General features: G+C 39.5%; 1 long non-coding RNA gene across 1 annotated transcript in view; it reads right to left on the reverse strand.

Moving 5' to 3' along the window:
* LOC132974443 (uncharacterized) overlaps positions 1–19,339 on the reverse strand; it is an 84,810-nt gene that overhangs the window by 43,196 nt on the left and 22,275 nt on the right. Inside the window, exon 2 of the long non-coding RNA XR_009673119.1 lies at positions 130–164. This is a non-coding gene — a long non-coding RNA (uncharacterized LOC132974443). The remainder of the gene's footprint in view (positions 1–129; positions 165–19,339) is intronic.

Here is a 19,339-nt window from a genome sequence, read left to right on the forward strand (position 1 = left end):
TAAAGGGTTTGTTTGGAGAGTAAATCTATAGAATACAAACTTTCCTCAAGAAAGTCTTTCCCCTAAAGTCTCCTACATGTGGTGAAACTTCAATGAGAGAGAAAAAAAAAGGTTCAAGGAAACACTTACCAACTGTGAAGCAGAGGAGCGCTTCCTTCACAGTCCTGCAAAACATAAGGGAAGAACATCAGTGCCCACGGTCTTCAAACCTACATTAAGTACGTCCTTCAAACAGCTGTCTGTAAAAACACAAAAGTGAACCACAGGTCTAACTGTTTCCTGTTGGTTTATTACAATAAAAATTCATAGCATTCTGCAAACATACTTCTTACTGACCTATAAAATGCGCCCTCAGGCTGTTTTAAGCCTGCAACGAGATCTTACGTATGAATAGATAAAACCTGAATAATCTCTCAAATCACAGCCCAGCCATTATCATCATATTGTTATTGTTATTGTGAGTATGCGCTTATTTCAGCTGCAGGCTTTGTGTTGTTTGTTATCAAGTTATATTACAACCCGAGGATAAGGAAAGGACACTGCAAAGACATGAATTGAATACATCAAAGCTTACAGGAAAGCTTCACTTTTTGCAGGAAATGTATGTAAATAAAAAAAACACTCCCCTCTTGTACATTTTTCACAACACTTTTGTACAAAAATACAGAGTCCTGGACCAATTGTTCCTCAGTTTTCTGAAAAATTAGGCCTCCTTCTAAAAGAAACTGATTCAATGCTTCTTAAGCACAGCAAAGACAATAATGTCTGACTACTCCAACCCGGTCAATATAATGTATAGCCTATTTGCGTACACAACTAAAAGCTGCCACTTCAAATGCAAACTGTATGAATATTTATTTTCCTCAACTGCACCCATATGAACATGGCATCTGTACACATGTGATGATGTGCCTCTCTCTGCTACTCTACTCAAAAACAAACAACACATCAAATAGAAAGCTCATCACCAAACCAAAACCTCAAGTAGTGGCCAAGCAGTCTTCAAATTCAAACTTTAAGTCAAAAGGACAAGTTTAAATAGTACAAACCTCAACTTAGAATTTCCTTTCCCTTTGATTTTTTCTTCGGAAAACACTCTTTATGTCTCTGGGAAAAACACGCTCTACTCTAGTTCCCTTTTGGTGAATAAGCCACAGCTCAGGCAGAACAAAGGTTTTGACTTAAGATAATACAAATTAAATACAAAGAAACAAATTAATTAATTATGAATATCATTTAAAAGATTACAAGAAATAAACCAGGTTAACTATGAAACATTAAAACATAAATTAATCAGTGTTCCCTGCACTGCTGACATTAGGGCTTCCTTTTAAATGATATTAGCATTATGAGAGTTGAGCTGGACCAACACTTCCCTGTTTCTTGGTACAGTACAGTATGAAGATGTTATAGCCTCAATCAGCCTTTAACCCCTGCCCTGAGACAAGGTAAAGGCATCCATTCCCCTGACTCCAGGTCAGTAAGTAAGCTTGTATTTTTGGATGGCTGCTACTGATTGTGTATGCACTTTAATAAGCGCGCTGCAGGTCAGGCAGATTTATAGGCCTGTGGTGGGGTGGAGGGACCAGACTCCCTTGGCCTCCAGCTTCCCTCTGCGCCATTACGCCAGAGTGAGATATAGTGGGATATTGATCCCAATGCCACTTCATTTTGCAATAACTATTACACGATATTCTCCCGGGCTGCGCGTGGTTCCTGATTTATGCTGCCTTGCTATTTACATTAGCAGTAAGTGTTTTTCTATACCAACTGCGGAGGGTCTTTCAGCTGCACAAATGGACATGTGAGCATTCACATTCTATACCATGCCTGTCTTTTTGCTGCCTTTGATGCCTTTTCATAGAGGCAGGGGTGCTTAACACGCTGCTGCCTGCTAGGTGAGTAATGGAAGATACACACATAAGCATATGGAGGAATACAGCCCAGCCTTCATTACAGTTGTAAGACTGACCTTGAAGTAATGTTATTTCCATGTATTACAGCTCAAATACCTGCTTGATCACATATGCTCTCTATTACATTCAAAGAGATCTTTTTGAATTATTTTCGAGTTATACGGTTTCTACCAATATGGTGGACTTAAAGAAATTAAAGTAGAGATGACTGCTGCGTCTGTAAAGACTAATAAAATGTGTTAAATGTAAATGTGTATTTGCATTAATATATAACATTATCTAACACATCAAACTGACTGACAGTGGATGCACCATCATACTGTAGTTTAACAAAGATGGAGACATTAAAGGAACTCTGTGCCACCGTGTGAAATAAATGTCTTTGCCCAGTAACAAATCTAAATGAATTCTTCTAATTTGCAAATGATATCATATGAACAAACTGTTGTCATGATCAGGATAATTAGGAGAAGCAGCATGCACCGTCACCAGCTGCACACTCCAGAGCTGGGTCTCTGCCAAAGTGGTTTCCCTTGCAGTGCCAGGCTGGAGTGTTTGTTTACACACAGAGGGAAGCTGTGTCAATGGCAGAGTAAAGAGTCATGAATGGGGAAGAAGGGTGGGAGAAAGACCCTGTTAATACTGACATTCTCACAGGCTGCTCCCACAGGGGCACGGTGCCCCAGATGCCGTCACTGCTACATGGTGCCACGGCAGAAAACAAAAGGACTAATGACCCTTAATTGCTCTGGAGCCGTTTAAAATCAGATGAGTCTCGCCCAAACTGCAGTATGTAAATCAAATCCCCCTCCCCTCCCCTCTTCCTGGTCGACCCCCTAAGCTCTCTCCCCTGGCACAATCAAGTCTTTTTTTTTCCTCATAAGGGGGCGGGCAGCTTAGCAGGCTCGCTGCCAAGTGAGGGGAGCTGGCAAGCGTGGTAATGTTCAGACACTTGTTGCTACAATAGCTGCCTGTTACGCCAGCACATGGTAGAAACAGGGCGTCTGAGGGGCGTGTGCGAGAAGCAGATGGGCACACTATAGCCTGCACGTGCTCCCGTATTAAACATGGTAATAGAAAAGACGCGTGCGCCACTCTTGGCTTTCAAAACTGGCAGACACTGTGTGCATGCCCCATTCATTAAAAGGTCCATTCATATGCAACACCAAGTTTGATTGTACACAAATGCCCCATTAAAGGAGGAAGGGGTTGGTTCCTGAATGAAAGTCTGCGTGTGTGTGTGTGTGTGTGTGTGTGTGTGTGTGTGTGTGTGTGTGTACATGTTTACGTAAGTGCAAATGCTGCTGCTTGTTTGCATGTGTGTTTGCATATCTTCAGGAGTGACAGAGTTTGCTCTGTGTATGCTTAAAGGGATTAGAGAAGCTTAATATAGGTTAAGATGTAGCATACTTTATTTTAATAGGTAGTTCAAAATGCATAATTACAGACAGAAATTTGATTAAAAAAACTTAAGATTACCATTAGACAGCATGGGTTATGGGATGACAGCGCTCAAGATATTTTATCATAATATATTTTACATTGAATGATTCAACATTTATAGAGAAACAATGGGTTACTTTAGACTATGGTTAAAATTGTATTTATATATATATATATATATATATATATATATATATATATACATATACATATATATATATACATATCTAGATTGATGAAAACATATCTAATGTGCATGTCATGATCTGCACAACATCTATTTCTGACTTTAACCAAAGCAGACATTGACTGAGCAGCAGACCAGGCAGGTGTCTGAAGCCCATGACCCAGTGAGAAGTGAGCGATGTCCTCCTGCGCCCCTGGGTGTCCCACTGCTCCCACCGCTCCCACCGAACCCATTAACATCCAGCCTTAATGCATTTTCTAGATCTGCATGCTTTTCTGCTATATGGGGTCTCTAGTGATTTAAGGACAGCAACAAACCTGTCCTATTTTCAGAGTGACATTATTGATAGACTGTCACTTGGAATTGTAGGTAACTGCTAATGGTTATTTTATGGCGCATATGTCAAATCTGATGTGTGTGTATTTATTTTTTTTATTTTTTTTGCTCTGTCACTCATCCCCTGATCTCGCTTTGTTTTATTTGAGTCTAATGACGGCTGTAATAGCACACTCTTATTCGGACAAAAAAATGAACTCACAATGATATTAAATGACGTTTCCAGAAATTAACCTACCATACAAATGGCAAAAATATTCTATTGTGTCATTTGAATTTTGTACATAAGACTGACCGAGAAAATCTTGTTTTTAGTTTCTATGTCCACTGTGCTGTTTTGATAAGCTCATAAACAGACCACCTCCTCCTCCTCCTCCTCAGCCCTCTGCTCTTTATCCACTCCACTGTTTTCTCCCGGTGAACCCGCATCCCCTTTTGTCATGGATTCGCCTCCATACTTGCATGAACAAAGACACAGTCAGCATGTTTTTATGTGTTTGTCCGTGCGCCATGTGAAGAGGGGATGTGTCTCCCACTTATGTCCGGATCTTAGAGGGCCATAATTTGTTAGACATTAATCAGAACACCTGCTCAAAGAGCACCCTGTGTCAGTGGCTCACTTTGTGCCCCAATGGTTTCCTGGGAGCCACGCTCTTTTTTGACCACTTGAGTCATCAGTGTTGTTTGAAATCAATTTAACGAGTGTGCCAGAGACTGATTTGAGTATGCAAATGCTGGAATGGAGGGAAAAGTACAAAGGAAAAGAGGAAGGGGGCAAAGAAAGGGGCCACAAAATGGAGCTGTGCACTACGAAATACACTCACATTGATGAGCAATAAGCCATCAAGTGAAAACAAAAGACTAAACCACCAAAAAATAAAGTGAATTTGACTCTTCACCATAAAACACGGTCCTAGTCATTTTTGAAGGACACAGCTAGCTGGAGAACAATGTTTGGGGAGGGGGGATAAAAACGCCATGACAGGACAAGGAAGGCTAGGTCAGAGAGAGGCCAAGAAAGAAAGGGAGAACAAGAAAGCGGTAGCAGAGGAAACATATGAATAAATTCATGGGGCACAAAATGAAACGAAAGATGGAGGGGAGTGGAGCAAAAGGAAGGGGATTTAAGTCATCAGTGGAAGATTTTTATTGTCCGGACACAGGAGATGCACACAAAAGCACTAGGAAGATTCAATTAAGTATTATATTCAGTGACCTTATTGCCATGGTTACGGAACAGTGGAAAATACTAATCAAGACTGCACTTGCAAGAGTGAGAAAGATGGTGGAAGGAGAGATAGAAGGACGACAGCAGTGAGAGAGACAGAAGGAAAAGAGAGAGGATAGTAGCCCAGTGTACATGGCGGCCTGCAGGATATGAGAAAAATATGCGATGGGCAATGCAATTGTTTAATATTGATAACGATATGAAGTGCGATAAATCACATTTTTGGAAGTGCATATTTGTTATAACTCACAGTGTTTGTCTGCTATTTTTCATGCGTTACACAATATCTGTGTTTGCAACATGTCCCTTCTGAATTCCAAAAAAGCTGGGGTTTTTTCTCATCACTGAATAGGCACCAATTAATCTGAGGTTGGCAGATAGCTAGCTTGAGCTTCATCTGACTGAATAGAATATTGTGAAAGAGTGGCCATTATACCTAGAACTTCATCCAAAAGGTAAAATATATGCATGCTGAGTAGGAATGCATTGGTTATTTATTTATCATTATTATTCCTCAGCATAAATTTAGACTTTTGCAATGTGTTTTTGCAAATGTTTATATCTGATTAAAAAACAAATTGTGTTTTTTTGTGCAGTCTTATAGTGGGCATGTGTTTATTTGATGTATTTTAAAGGGTATATTTTCAAATGTCCATGACTGCCCCCATGGCTGTCCCTGTTAAGCTAAGGATCAGTGCATGCTGCTGACACTGAAGCTGTCATTTTGGAAGACCAATTTTTACCCAACAGATAGATATTTACATAAAAAAAGCCATCATACTAAAATCAAAACCCGCTTTGCCCAAAATGTAAAGTGAGCCCAATTCAGAAGTCATTTCATACAGGGGTGAACTCACTTTTCAGCTCACAATTCTTTTTCAGCTCCCTCCCTTTATTTCAGGTTGAATTTTAAGTTACCGAATGTCTGTTGATGCTTTCATATTGACTAAGGGGGAAAAAAACTAGCATCCATCACACATGAGTGAATTCATTAATAACAAAACTCGCAAATGTTTGCTACATAAAAATGAAATGTTTTCATCCATCAGTGTGTTTTTTTCCCTGTGTAATGGTAAACTTGCACATGGGTCTAAATAAATCCTCTGAAAAACAGCACTTGCATACTGTTACAGAGTCAGACAGAGAAATTATGACGATCATTTCAATCATATTCCATTATGATGTTCCTCTCAGTCACATTTCCCTGCACACTGCAGAAAGGGGAAAGTTGAAGATTGTTCTGTTTGATGAAGCTGTAGAGTGTTTGCTCGCTGTCTGCAGGGACTGTCTTGAAAACAATCTATCTGAAACTCCCCCGCTGAGCAAAATGTTAAATAAACAAAGGCAGGGATAAACAAAATCCTTCCATTTCAATGTCAGTGAGAAGAAAGCTAACATTTTTAATACTGGGATTGTGAAAAGGAGGTGGCAGCCATAACGCGGTCGTCGTTTAAACTTTGGACATTGTGATATGATTCCCTTTCTCTCAAAATAGATAATTATAAATATGCTGGCTGTGGAAATATAATTGTTAAACTTACTTCAGCCATGAGGTATAAAACAGCCTCTCTTACCAATGGTTTCCTACTTTTCCTTTCCTTCAAGAAGAACATATAAGGCTACTGATGTCATAAATAAAGGAGAATGTTAAAAATAGTAGCATTAACATTTGTAAGAATAAAGGATTAAACCTTTGAAAATATATTCACAGGTATGTGGAATACTTGACAAACAGCAGAACAGCATGACAGTAATACTAAGACTCCTATAAATAAGTATTTATTAAACTATCTTCTCTCTCTTTCAAGCTATAGTTGAAGTTCAACTAGGTCACTTTTGACAAAAAAAAACTATGGAATACACCAAGGTGTGGTCTTTAGCCCTTTGATTTTTCCCATTTGAAATTTCCACTGGCATATTTTATATACAACTTCAGCATTGAATGGTATGCTGACAACACTCAAGTTTATTTTTCCACTGACACAATAAACAATGAGGCAGTAACTAAAATGGCTTCATTAGAAAATGGTTGAAAGAAAATGTTGTGAAAGTCTGACCTTGATAGATTGGGCTTTCTATTTGTGCCTAAACGTAGTAAATAATGCGTATTTGACAACAAAAGGGCGGATTCATATTTAAGCTGTATGGTATTTGCTGTGGCAAGTAAAAATGATTATATTTTTTGATTATGTCATTCACACATTATCATAGGAAGGTTTAATATCCACAGTGTACTGCTTATTTGTTTTCTACCACAATGGACAGAAAGCTGCAACCAGATTCACAAAGCAGAGGACATATTTTCCCTTTTCTCTTTGTGGCTCCAATATCCAGATGCTAAGGATGACTGCTCTTTCTTCATAAAGATTTCTTTGCCTTCTGAGGAAATAAAAAAAAACAACTAAGTAGCATCCTTAACATCGCAATTAAAAAAGGTTGAACACACTTTCAGATAAATCTGAACTTAGTCATTTAACAATTTATTTTTTTGACTTGCTTTCAATACCTCAGCTATCCGTTCCAATTTGATTTCCTTCTAGAAGAAAACATAAACAACATGTTGAATAATCGTCTCTCTTAAATACAGTTACTGATCATCAGTCTGCTTACCAATGATCAAAAATGAATTCCCTCTCCAAACAACATCTTTGTATAATATTACACATAAACGAGACTAGGAAGTTTTAAATGCATTTTGCAACATGTTGGAAGATTCATGAAGCAAATTCAGACTGCTGGTAGACACAAGAGGTGTGTACCGTTTCACCTACAGCATAAACAATAACTTGACACAAACAAGGCAATTACATGACCTATTAATCTGTTGATAAAAACTTTTTGAAAATGAACTGATTTAATTAATGTAGTTTCATTAAAGCATGAAAACTGAGTTTTAACTTTCCCTTAGAGTAACTAAACTTTGATTAAAAAAATTGCTGAATATTGAGCTGTTATACAGAACTTTGATGAGAGAAGTTTTCTTAAAAAGTTGGAGTAAATTGGTCCTTTTATGAGTGAGCTGAAGAGTGACAGGCTGAGGTCATGCAGGAAATCAACCAATAATGTCATAACTGAGTGATTTGAGTTCAACATTGGTTCCATCCCGTGCCTACTCTAATCCTGAGCCCCAATGTCTTAAATTCCCCCTGCCCACCCTTGTGGCATAGCCTGCAAAAATCCATGGATGAGACACAGACTAAGGTGTAACAGGAGCGGACCTGAGAAGAGAGGCAGTTAAAGTACCTGATGTGACCATGACCACTTCCAGAAACAATTTAATTCCACAGCCTCGGCCATCTCCAGCTGATCTACTCCTCCAAGGTCATTAACTGTGCCACAGAAGGTCACATGATTAATGAGTGACAGACCCTCTGGTGCAATAACGTGTATGAACGTGGCCCATTAATTAGACAGGGGGGCCAGAGAGAATGAATGGCCAGGGACAGCTTGGCCCCCTCACAACCCCGTCCTTCCCAGACCCCATTTTTCATTTTCATCTACACAAACACATAAAAACACTAAAAATATACCCAAAAATGCCCTGCGTTCTCTTTCAAAATATAACACTGACAAAAAAAAAATGGCTTTCGGTCAAAACTAAAGAATTTACAATCTGCAGACCATTGTAAATTGAAACGAAACACATCAACATGTCGAATCATGTATCAGAAGTAAGGTTTTATAAGTCTCACATGACCATGGTTCAGTGTAAAAAGAAAAAGATCAAAATGCTGGTTTAAAGTGCTGTACGCGTTGGCCCCAGGTTGATCTGGGTATCAAGCATCAGAACGCTGTGTTGTTGCACTCCTTTTCCAGGACCATGATAAGCACTCTGCATTACTGAGGGCAATCTCCAAGAGGAAATGAAACATTCTGCTGCCATAGACAAGCTTTATTAGAAGACAACAAGTCCGGCCTTTCAGGATATACAGATCAGGAGATTTAATTGATGCTGACTGACTGTCAATGCACTCCTATAGCTGGGAGAAACAAGAGTGTTTAACACTGCTCCATTGTAAATAGTATTCATTTCTCAGTCTAATCAACTTAATGCAATTCCAATAAGTCCATTTCTTAGAGTGGCCGTGTTGATTTGAAACCTCATAGTCCCCTGTTTTATTTTCACCACTGCCAACAAATGTAATGGCTGCTAAGTATATTGGGCAATAATATGAGAATGCTCTACATCCAGTGCATGCATTTCAATTTTACCTTGAGGTCATAGCATAATGGATATACCCCAGTGGGGTCATTAATCATAAATACATACACTGTGTAATAACAACCAGTAGGGAGAAAGAGACTTCAGGGAGGATTTCAGATGAGGACTTGTGTAAGACCAATGGTTGTAAACAAATCTCATCATTTCAGCCACTGCACCTGTGTTTTCTCAAAGCTGGCACACAGTCAGTCAGTGTATGTAAATAGAAGTACACATTTTAAACTGTCATTGCTCCAGACACATAATAAGCAGTGACAGGGTGAGCCGAATTCACTCAGTGCTCCACCAGGAAAAATACATCCTTTGGAAACGGGAGGGGGAAAAAAAAAAGCACTAAGATGTTGAGATGTGTGTTTGTGTTATGAAGTTTCATCGTGAGCTGAATTCTAGGTCAGAGGATATTTATCTGTCATTATGAATATGGAGGAATAATAATTTATGAGGCCTGCCGATAATAAACATAATTTTGAAAGGTGCTGCTGACATTTTTTCAGTACTTTTTATAAATGAACAACAAAAATAAAATAAGAATATTCTTGCATCCTATCAAACATTCAGAGAACCCCTTGACCCTTTCTGAATAAAGCATCTCTCTGGAGATTTGACACACATCTCTCAGCACAGATCTGAAGACAGCCATGAATGTTGTTTGCCCTCTGATATATTTTTAATATTCAGATCATATCAAATATGTCCTCTTTCAATAATTGATCTAGCTACTTGCAACATAACACATGCTGAGCTTTGGCATGTGATATCTGTGCCCCAATCGGTACATCTTCTTGCCTCTTTGCAGTATGATCAGGAGAGCTCCAGCTGCTGGCTAGATGTGATGCACTTGGCCGGGGGATGTATCCCGGGCATGCTCAAACGAACCCTGTGACCACAGACTAGCTGTCAGTGCAGTGGGAATTAAAATACACCAGTGATACCGCACTGATAAAAAATATGATTTAAGGTTTTCCTAGAATTCACAACTATTAAAAAAAAAACTGCATTTTCAAAATCACAGTCTATTTAGCAGTTGTCGCAAATATCTACATTTATTTTAAGTACGTTAGACCGCATGTTAGTTGGGAATATTAGCGTTTCAAAGTAGCTCTATGGACTTTTTCAATTTCAAAGGACAGCAGCAGTAAAGATATTGTGCCAAAAAATATATTGTTTTCAAAAGGAACACAATGTAACACAAACATATCTAATGGAGTGAGTGTTTTTCATTCCATCTTTTGACCAACAGCATCTCCTGTGGTGGCTCATTTCCTTAGTGTAAGAGGTTCCCACCCTCCATCGCAGCCAGGCTTCAGGGGGGCACGCTGGAGAGAATGCAAGATGGAGGGAAGGAGCAAAGTAGAAGAAGGGGAAACCACGCTGGGCGAAAGGAAATCTTCCATGTGCAAAAGCAGAGTGGCTAGAGGACATTTCACGCTAATGGCGGCCGGGCCAATTGAAATGACTGCAGCGCTGCATGATTTGAAGGTCAGGAGACAGCGGATTATATTCCAGTGGTCGCGTAGGGGGATTGGAGGAGTAAAATGGTGCCTCCCCACCACACCACACCGCCCCTCCTCCTCTTCCTCTCTTGAATTATTGCAGAACAGCCAAGATGGAATCAACATCGCACCAAACCCCACCTTTATTTACGCTGACACACAGCACACCATGAAACACATAGCAATCGCTCAGGTCTCTATAGCTCCTCAAATAATCAAATATTCTGCTTTGGAAGATTCAGAGGCTCAGTTTGTGAAACAAAATGACAAAACAAACCCCCTTGCCCCCTCTACAGCATGCTATTGCAACTATTTTAAATGATATTCATGGTCTTTAGTAGCACTAAAAAACAATGCATTATGTTCAATAGTTTCTAAAGTAAGAACAGTGTGATCAAATAATCATACTGTTTATATTACTTCTGAAGGCCAAAGAATGAACACGCCTTTCAGTAAACTGGCGATGCTCTTATTTGTATCCTTGGAAAGGCATCTTAATAAAACAAGCAATTAGATTTCCTTCCTTTAGACATGAGTGACACTGAAAAAAGTGCAATATGTCGTCGGATGAACCGATATGGTTGCAAAAGTTAGTCACACATGAGAAAAGCGTGAAGTGATTATGCACATGACTGCAGTGATAAGTTCTTATGAGATGTGGAATGACCATGTTTAGGACACACATTGTGCAAAGCAGGCCAACATTACAAGATGCTTTAATGTAATGCACATTCAGAATTAATGCAAAAGAACCTCCAGCCAAGCATGCAAACTAAAATAAAAACAACAACCAATGAGGCTACAAAGATGTCAAGCAGAATTTTGAAAATCAGGCATATTAATATAATTAAACGGATCCCTGGAGGCATCAGCTTCTCTATCTGCTTCATGTGATTTCATAACTTCTTGAGGCTGTGTGTCTTATAACAACTCCCATTAGCCATTGCACCTTTGTCAGGACTTCTGAACTTTCAGGATTAGAATATTTTAATTATGAATCAAAATAACAGATGCACCTGTTGTAAATAAAACAGAATAACGTGTGTCCATAGCAGTCGTGACAGATACTGTATGTAGCTATCTCCAGTGTCAGCAAACACTGTCTGTAAATACTGGCACACAGCATCCAATCAGAGCTGCTCCTCAACACTGACAGCGCTGAACTCGACCTCTTATAGGAGGAGAGTGGATGCCACTCTTTGTGAACTGCCAATAGAGGAGTTTGTATTGTTAAAGGAATGAAAAACTTTTACTGCCATGCTGGCATTCACATGCTGACAAAAAGCTTCCAGACCAATTCAGTTAATTTAAATGGCTCATTTGAAACATCTTTGATTCTTCAAATATTTTACACCATGCATTATGCTTCACACTGAACAGAAAGAAAGAAAGAAAGAAAAAAAGACAGAAAGAAAGACTTATTAAATTCTTCTGCAAATTTGAATGTGTATGTATGAATATATAAGTGATAAAAAGATGTGAATTTCCAGTTCATAGGGTTCAAGCAGGGTTTTGTTAGCTTAAGGTTTTTGTCTTCTCAATATTTAGTCACAATAAATTAATCCATTTCTAACAAGCTTGCTAACATTTGAGAACATCGAACATTTTACAAACATGAAAATCAATTAACCAATAAAGTTTGATTTGAAATTTCTGCAGTTTTTGCTTCAAAATGAGGCTGTGAACTTTAAGTGAAATGAAATGACTTTTGTTGCTTCTTAAGTGAAATATAAGGACAATTAAATTAAGATATAACAGAAAAAATGCACTGCAGAAAGTAACAGTGTGCATTATATTTGATCTATTTTCAAGAGGAGGAATGTGATCTTAAAGAAATCTGTATATAACAAAAGGTTTCCCATTAGAATAGCAGTATACTGACAGAAACCAGCACAGGTTTTGCCCCAGTCATTCGTTTTTCATGAACTGTGTTCTGGCTTACAGGATGTAGAAACACGGTCAGTGATGGTGCTGAACTTGTCCCCCACAGCTAGCCAGTGTGCGTGTTAAACTCTCCAGGAGATAACACACAAGCGGGGTAGCCCCGTCAATCCAGTGCATGTTTGAATGGCTGACCATGTTAAGCTCTTAAAGCAGGCTTTAATCCAGGATTTTAGGAGGAGAGCTAAGTTTGGAGCGTTATCATGGCAAGGCCCAGACCTTAGCTGGAGTTCAATCACTATGCAGGAGCACTGACCGCCTCAGTCACAGACAGGACTAGCACTACACTTTAACTGAAATAATAGACAAGCTTATAACATATACAGTGAACTCCTCAGATTATCAAGGATTCAAAGTAATGTTTTTTACCTTCCACTTGATTTAGATCATAACTTATTTTTTGGTTTCATTCAATTATTCCAACTGTTTTTGTGTCACAAGAATCAGGAGATACATTTTTGCTCAACCACATAAGTGAAACCCACATCTTAAATGTATGTGAGTGACACTTTCTAGCAAAGCCTGGGCAAGCCTGAGTGACCTCTCTGGCCAGCCTCTGCCTCAGTGCTAGTATCATCCCTACACAGGCCAGACCAGAACAGAGAACACAACAGAGCCTCCTCTGCTCTGCCAAACTCCAGATACACATAGGGCATCCACAGATCAGCTTTTTAGATAGCTGTGCAGACGGACAAAACACATGAAGAGAAGAGAACTCCTGACCATGCATCTGCAAAGGTAGGAATATCAGGGTTTCTTTTATCACTGGCATAAACAGCCAAAAGGCAATACAGCTAAAGCAAGCACAAAGTCACGTGAAACAAAAAAAAAACATGCAAGCACACATACACACCAACACAGAGAGATCCTAGGGTGCAGTCATAGAGCTCAGGCCCCGGCTTAGGGCTAGAGCAGGGCTTAGAACTGGGTGTGCTTGCTGGCAGATGGGGGATATTAGGGGCAGTGTGTTGACTGATATATCTTCCTGCCCAGTGTAGGACCCTGACTTATCATCTGACATATGAAAAAATACCAGAGAAGCTGTGCAGAGAAGAAAGGAAATTAAATGAGAGAACAGGATGAAGAAAGGGAGCATACCAACGTGATAGCATGGATTCTGTTCTGCTCCTCATCCTCTCTCACAAACACACACAACATGGATGCACGCACACAGTCAGTTCAATGTGCATGTCAGGTTTAATTCATGTTTCTACTTTTACTCTGCTTGTGTCATGAGCACAACAGGAGCTAAAAACACTGTGGGGATAATACTGACTACTGTAAAAAATAGTTTTGTACGCTTGTAAGAATATCTTCTACTTCCTGTTTGGGATTTATGGCGCTACTATTTTGAACATCACTGCATAAAAGTATGATTTACTGTTTATTCTATTGCAGAGAACATAAAGACACATTTGGAAACAAAAATGTAAACAATTGAGATTTAAAGTTGTTATAAATCTTAGTCTCAGTGCAGTGAAAAAAGTAATTAATGGCCTTTTGTTTCATTTTGCGTCTTAAATTCTCCATTTGGCTTAAAAATCACACAAACAGAGTTTTCATGGATAGTCTGAAGAGCAATGAATAAGTTCAAAGTTGAGTGTTTAATATTAGCAGCATTTGATGTTACTAATCTGGGAAAAAGTTAAATACACCAAATGTTTCTACACTAATCAAAGTTTTAAAGGTTTTCTTAGATAAATATAACCAAACACTTCCCTGCAATAAAAACGTTGTCTTTCTTTGAAACCATTTTAAAGAGAAGTGGAATTAACTCCATGGTCCCTTTTGTGTATTTTATTGTGTGTTACTGAAATATGTTTCTAGTTTTGTTTCTCTATCTTTGTTAAATGTGTAGTCAGATGAAATGTCTCTTTATGCATTGTCCCCTGATAAAATTTCAAAATGTTGCTTTTTATGGCTTTTTATAAACTAAGCGGTTCCCTTGAACTACAATACAGCCAAACAATCAAGCTTCATATGACTCTGAAAGTGCAAAACTGAACATTGTTAAAGTTTGAACTCGCCACAATAAAACATACTTCATATTTTGAACACCAGCTGTGTGAGGACATGTGCACAACACATGTCCACTCCAAACAATAGCAACTTTAAAAAAAAAGAACACTTAAGAATTTCTGTGCATAAAAATCAGGTTCATGTCTGTGTTAGTGTGTGTTAGTAAGTGAGTTAGTTAAAGAGGGGAGGGAAAAGAGGGGGGGAGAGAGAGAGAGAGAGAGAGAGGGTGAGAGAGAGAGAGAGAGAGAGAGGGAGAGAGAGAGAGGGTCCAAATGGATTTCAGCACTAGAATAAATCACTGTCCCCACAGAAACAAGCTGACAGCTGTGATGGATGGCTGAAATTTTTGTGTTGATGTCTTTAGTATTGCTGACAATTTGGTAGTCCCGGCTTTTCCACTTTTCCTGTGCTTGCGTGTGGCTAAACACATCTACATGCTGGCACATACCCAGAGCTGAACACAGTATTTTCACACCTGCTCACACCTTTTTTTTTCTTTTTTTTTAAATTAAAAAAAAAAAGCATTGCCATAATTTTACAACATAGCTAGAGAGTATTATACATGTGGACCCAGAACAAAGTTTAAAAAAAAAACAATTGGCACTTTTTTTGAGTTCTCAATATAACACTTTCAAGGCTTGAGGTTTGACTTTGCACACATCTTAAATAGAAAGTTTAAAAAATAATCTGAATGTTTTTCCAGACTGTAACCATTTTGTGAAAAACTACTTTGTGTGTGTGCTATGGTCATGCTATTTTTGCACCTGTATATATTGACCCTCCAATTGGGTAAAATGTGGCCACATGACACAGTGAGAATAGGGTGTGTTTGCAGTATGAACTGTGTGTCTGTCAAAGTGTGCACTCTTTGTGTTGTTCACTCAAATTTGGCTGAAAAAAAAAGGAAAGTAATTTCTGCCTTTTTTTCAGAACAATCTGTTATGTCCTGTTATCTTGCCCACTCCAGTATGACGGGGCATTACCTTGGCCCCATCCTAAAATACACAGTCACCCACTTTTTAACACACAGCATGAAAGCATGCACGCGCACACGCGCACACACACGTGCGCGCACACACACACACACACACACACACACACACACACACATACGCACACACACGCACACACACACACACACACACACGCACACACACACACACACACACACACACACACACACACACTTGACAGTTGCAGCATGACTCCCAAAAATAACTCAAATGTGCTTTTACCACAGGCTGAACATGATGCACTGCATACAGAAATCTATACATCCAAAGCATCAAGTTATATAAACATCAGAAAGCTATACACCTGTACACACACATACTCTCTCTCTCGCCCCGACTTTCTCTCCCTCACTCACTCACACGCACAAAGTAAAGAGTTGGGCCGCTCTAAGCCAGCCCCCCCACATACAGTGTTTCCATCTGCTCTCACCTGGCAGGATCAAAAGGAGCACACTTCCCACAAACTTACAAAGAATCAATACTTTCTCCAGCAAAACAAAGCAGCCACAGCCTCAGCCTAAGTCCCAGCTCCACACTAACTGTACTCAAAGTCCTGTAGACTGAAAGACACAATCCACAGAGCAGGAATTAGAAAATATTTTACTAACCTTACTGTCTGTTTTTTTCCTCCCCTTTCCCTCCTGACGTCCAATCCCCCTCTTTTCCTTCTTCTGCTGCTTCTTGTCCTCTACACCTCTAGTCTGAGTAAGTCATGCAGGAGCTGCTTCCTGCTTCTGCTCAGCCCTACGCCACTGTATTAGTCTGATTTCACACTCTGCAGCCTAGCCTCTTGTCCTGAAGGGGACGGTAAATGTGTTGCTTATTTAGAAGCTGGCGCGTACTACCTGGGCTTGTAGGCAGCTGTTTAAAGCACGAGGCAACATCCAGGGTGCATAATACCCCCTCTTCCTTACACACACACACACTCACACACACATCTTCCTTCTCTCTCTCTCTCTCTCTCTCTCGTCCTCTCGCTCAAACACTCATGCACACACACTCACTAGCTGGCTGGCTTGCTGGCTTGCAAGATAGGCAATGGCACAAACACACGCACGAGCAAAGTGAGACACACACACACACACACACACAAACACACACATGCAGGCGGTCTGTCAGAGGTCTCTCTACCTTGGCTGGGATAGCAGGCAGTGTGAGAACACACACACAGGCACAGTGAGCTGGGCTGGCTGCTCCGTTCCCTCTCCTTCTCTCTAAGTGTTTAGAAGACAATTTCAACAAGGGATTGCTCCCAATCTACTAGGGTGATCCACATGGATGAGTTATAATATGCTTGCCACTCTCTCCCTCTCTCTTGGCCCCCCTCTTCCTCTTCTTCTTCTTCTTTCTCCGTTCCTTCTCTCTCTAATTCTCACTCTCTCTCTCTCCTTCTCCCTCACTCTTTCGCTCTCATGCTCGTTGTTTTAGCCTATTATCGAGCCGTCACTGCTCTCAGTTCAGGAGGAAAGCCTTCCTCCCCTTCTTGGATTCTATATTTCTCTCTGGATGTGCATGTGATGGGGCCACAGACTGACTCCACCTGAATGTGTATTAGTGAAATGCATTATTTATTGCAAAAGCTGCATTCATTCTTTTTTTTCTGATATGTCGGTGGACACGAGGGGGGAGGGAAGGAGGGAGCAGGTTGGTGGTGGCTACAACAGCAGCGGAGGGGTGTATTTGTGATGTGTGTGTGTGTGTGTGTGTGTGTGTGTGTGTGTGTGTGTGTGTGTGTGTGTGTGTGAGGCAGGGGGTGGGAGATAGGAGGGAGGGATAAGGGGTCAGGATTTGGGATGGAGGGGATCTGAAGGGAGGTGAAAAGAATACATAAGATATCATTTTAATATATTTATTTATTCAGTGACTGGGATTGCCTTATCATCCAGGGTGCTGCTTAATGACATCACTGCCGGCTTCTCCAGGCTGTCCCAAATCGCGCAAACACACAAACTATGCTTGTGTGTGTGTGTGTGTGTGTGTGTGTGTGTGTGTGTGTGTGTGTGTGTGTGTGTGTAGAGTAAGAAAATAAAGATAGTGAGTGTGAGGTATTGAATGATAAAAAGTGTGACAAAGAAAAGAAAAGATTTTAGAATCAATACATACTCTTCCTAAAAATATATATACCTAAATCAATGTATTAAGAATTACATTAGAAAATGTATAAACACCTCGATTACAGTAACTATTTTCATTGTTCACAAAATATATCAAACTCTTTCACACTATGGGGAAAATACTTCAGTTTAAAAATCAAGATTAAAATATAAGTTGAACTATTTAAAAAGTGTTATATTTGTTTGAACTTAAACTTTTGAAATACACGTTTAGCATTTTGTTACTCTTAATGTATAAAGTATAACTGATTTTCTTTTTTAACCCTAACCCTAGGCACTTTTTATATTGTCTGAACAAATTAATTTTGAGTCACTTAAGTAAGTTGAAATTTAAAAATAAAGCAGTTTTATTGAAACTTCAACGTTTCTGAACCCCCTCTATTTAAAGCAGACATTTGTAGACATTCAAGGGGATCAAAATAAATCCCTGAAATAACCCCTGCCCTTTGTGTGAGCTGTTTCAGTTTAAAAAAGAAAAGGGTTGAACATATGTACACAGTGTATTTATAGCAGATAAAAACTCTGATGGCAAGTTTTTTTCTGCAAGTGTCAAATTACAAAATATCTGTGATTCATTCAGATCAATTCATCTTGGTTTACTGACTAAAATGACTAGGACAAGCTAAAAATATAAAAGATAAAACTCTTTATTTTGAAACCCCATTCATATTACAGTGTTATAAAAAATGGCTGCCAGGAAATAAAATCAGTGAAATAATAAATCCCCAAGCAATGTGTGTGATCACAGTTCCTTTGATACCATATAGAAAGATAGAACAGGAATGACCAAAGGTTGGAGGGGGGAAGTGACTGTGTAAACTGGAGTTGCAACGCTTGGTCAACAGGCTGCCGCAATGTGCACCCATGGGGGCAGGCTGCCGAGCCGGAGTCATGACTGCAGAGTGGACCCCCAAGACTCTGTCAGCACTATCGGCCTCTCCCTCAGCAGCAGAAACAGAGCAACACAACAGAAACACAACCATCCAGCAAAATCCATCAGGATGAAGGTTGGTGGCCTCTGCTGAATACAAAAGATTTATTTTTCACAGTAAAGCTAAACTTTGACAGATTTAATGTCGCCCATTAATGCTTAAAACGAGAATCTGATTAAACACGGTTACTCATTTTTAAATCAAGAAAAAAGTTAATTGTTTACAAAAATCCAAGACTGACATTTGCTACATCACACTTTCTTGAGAAGACATCTAATTCATTCTCATGCAGTTAACAGCCTGGTCTTCAGCCACAGGATGCCCATCTACTACTGCACCTACCAAAGGAAATGATGTGGCCCAGGGCCCAGCCAGGCCATTCTATCACCGCTATTAGGGCTTAAGCAGAACTGCAAAATGACTCCATTGGCATTAAGAGTCCATCTCAATCATTTTAATACTACCATAATCATGAGACTTTCTAATATTATTTTT

Source organism: Labrus mixtus, chromosome 1 (assembly GCF_963584025.1).
Source record: "Labrus mixtus chromosome 1, fLabMix1.1, whole genome shotgun sequence".
Classification (NCBI taxonomy): domain Eukaryota; kingdom Metazoa; phylum Chordata; class Actinopteri; order Labriformes; family Labridae; genus Labrus; species Labrus mixtus.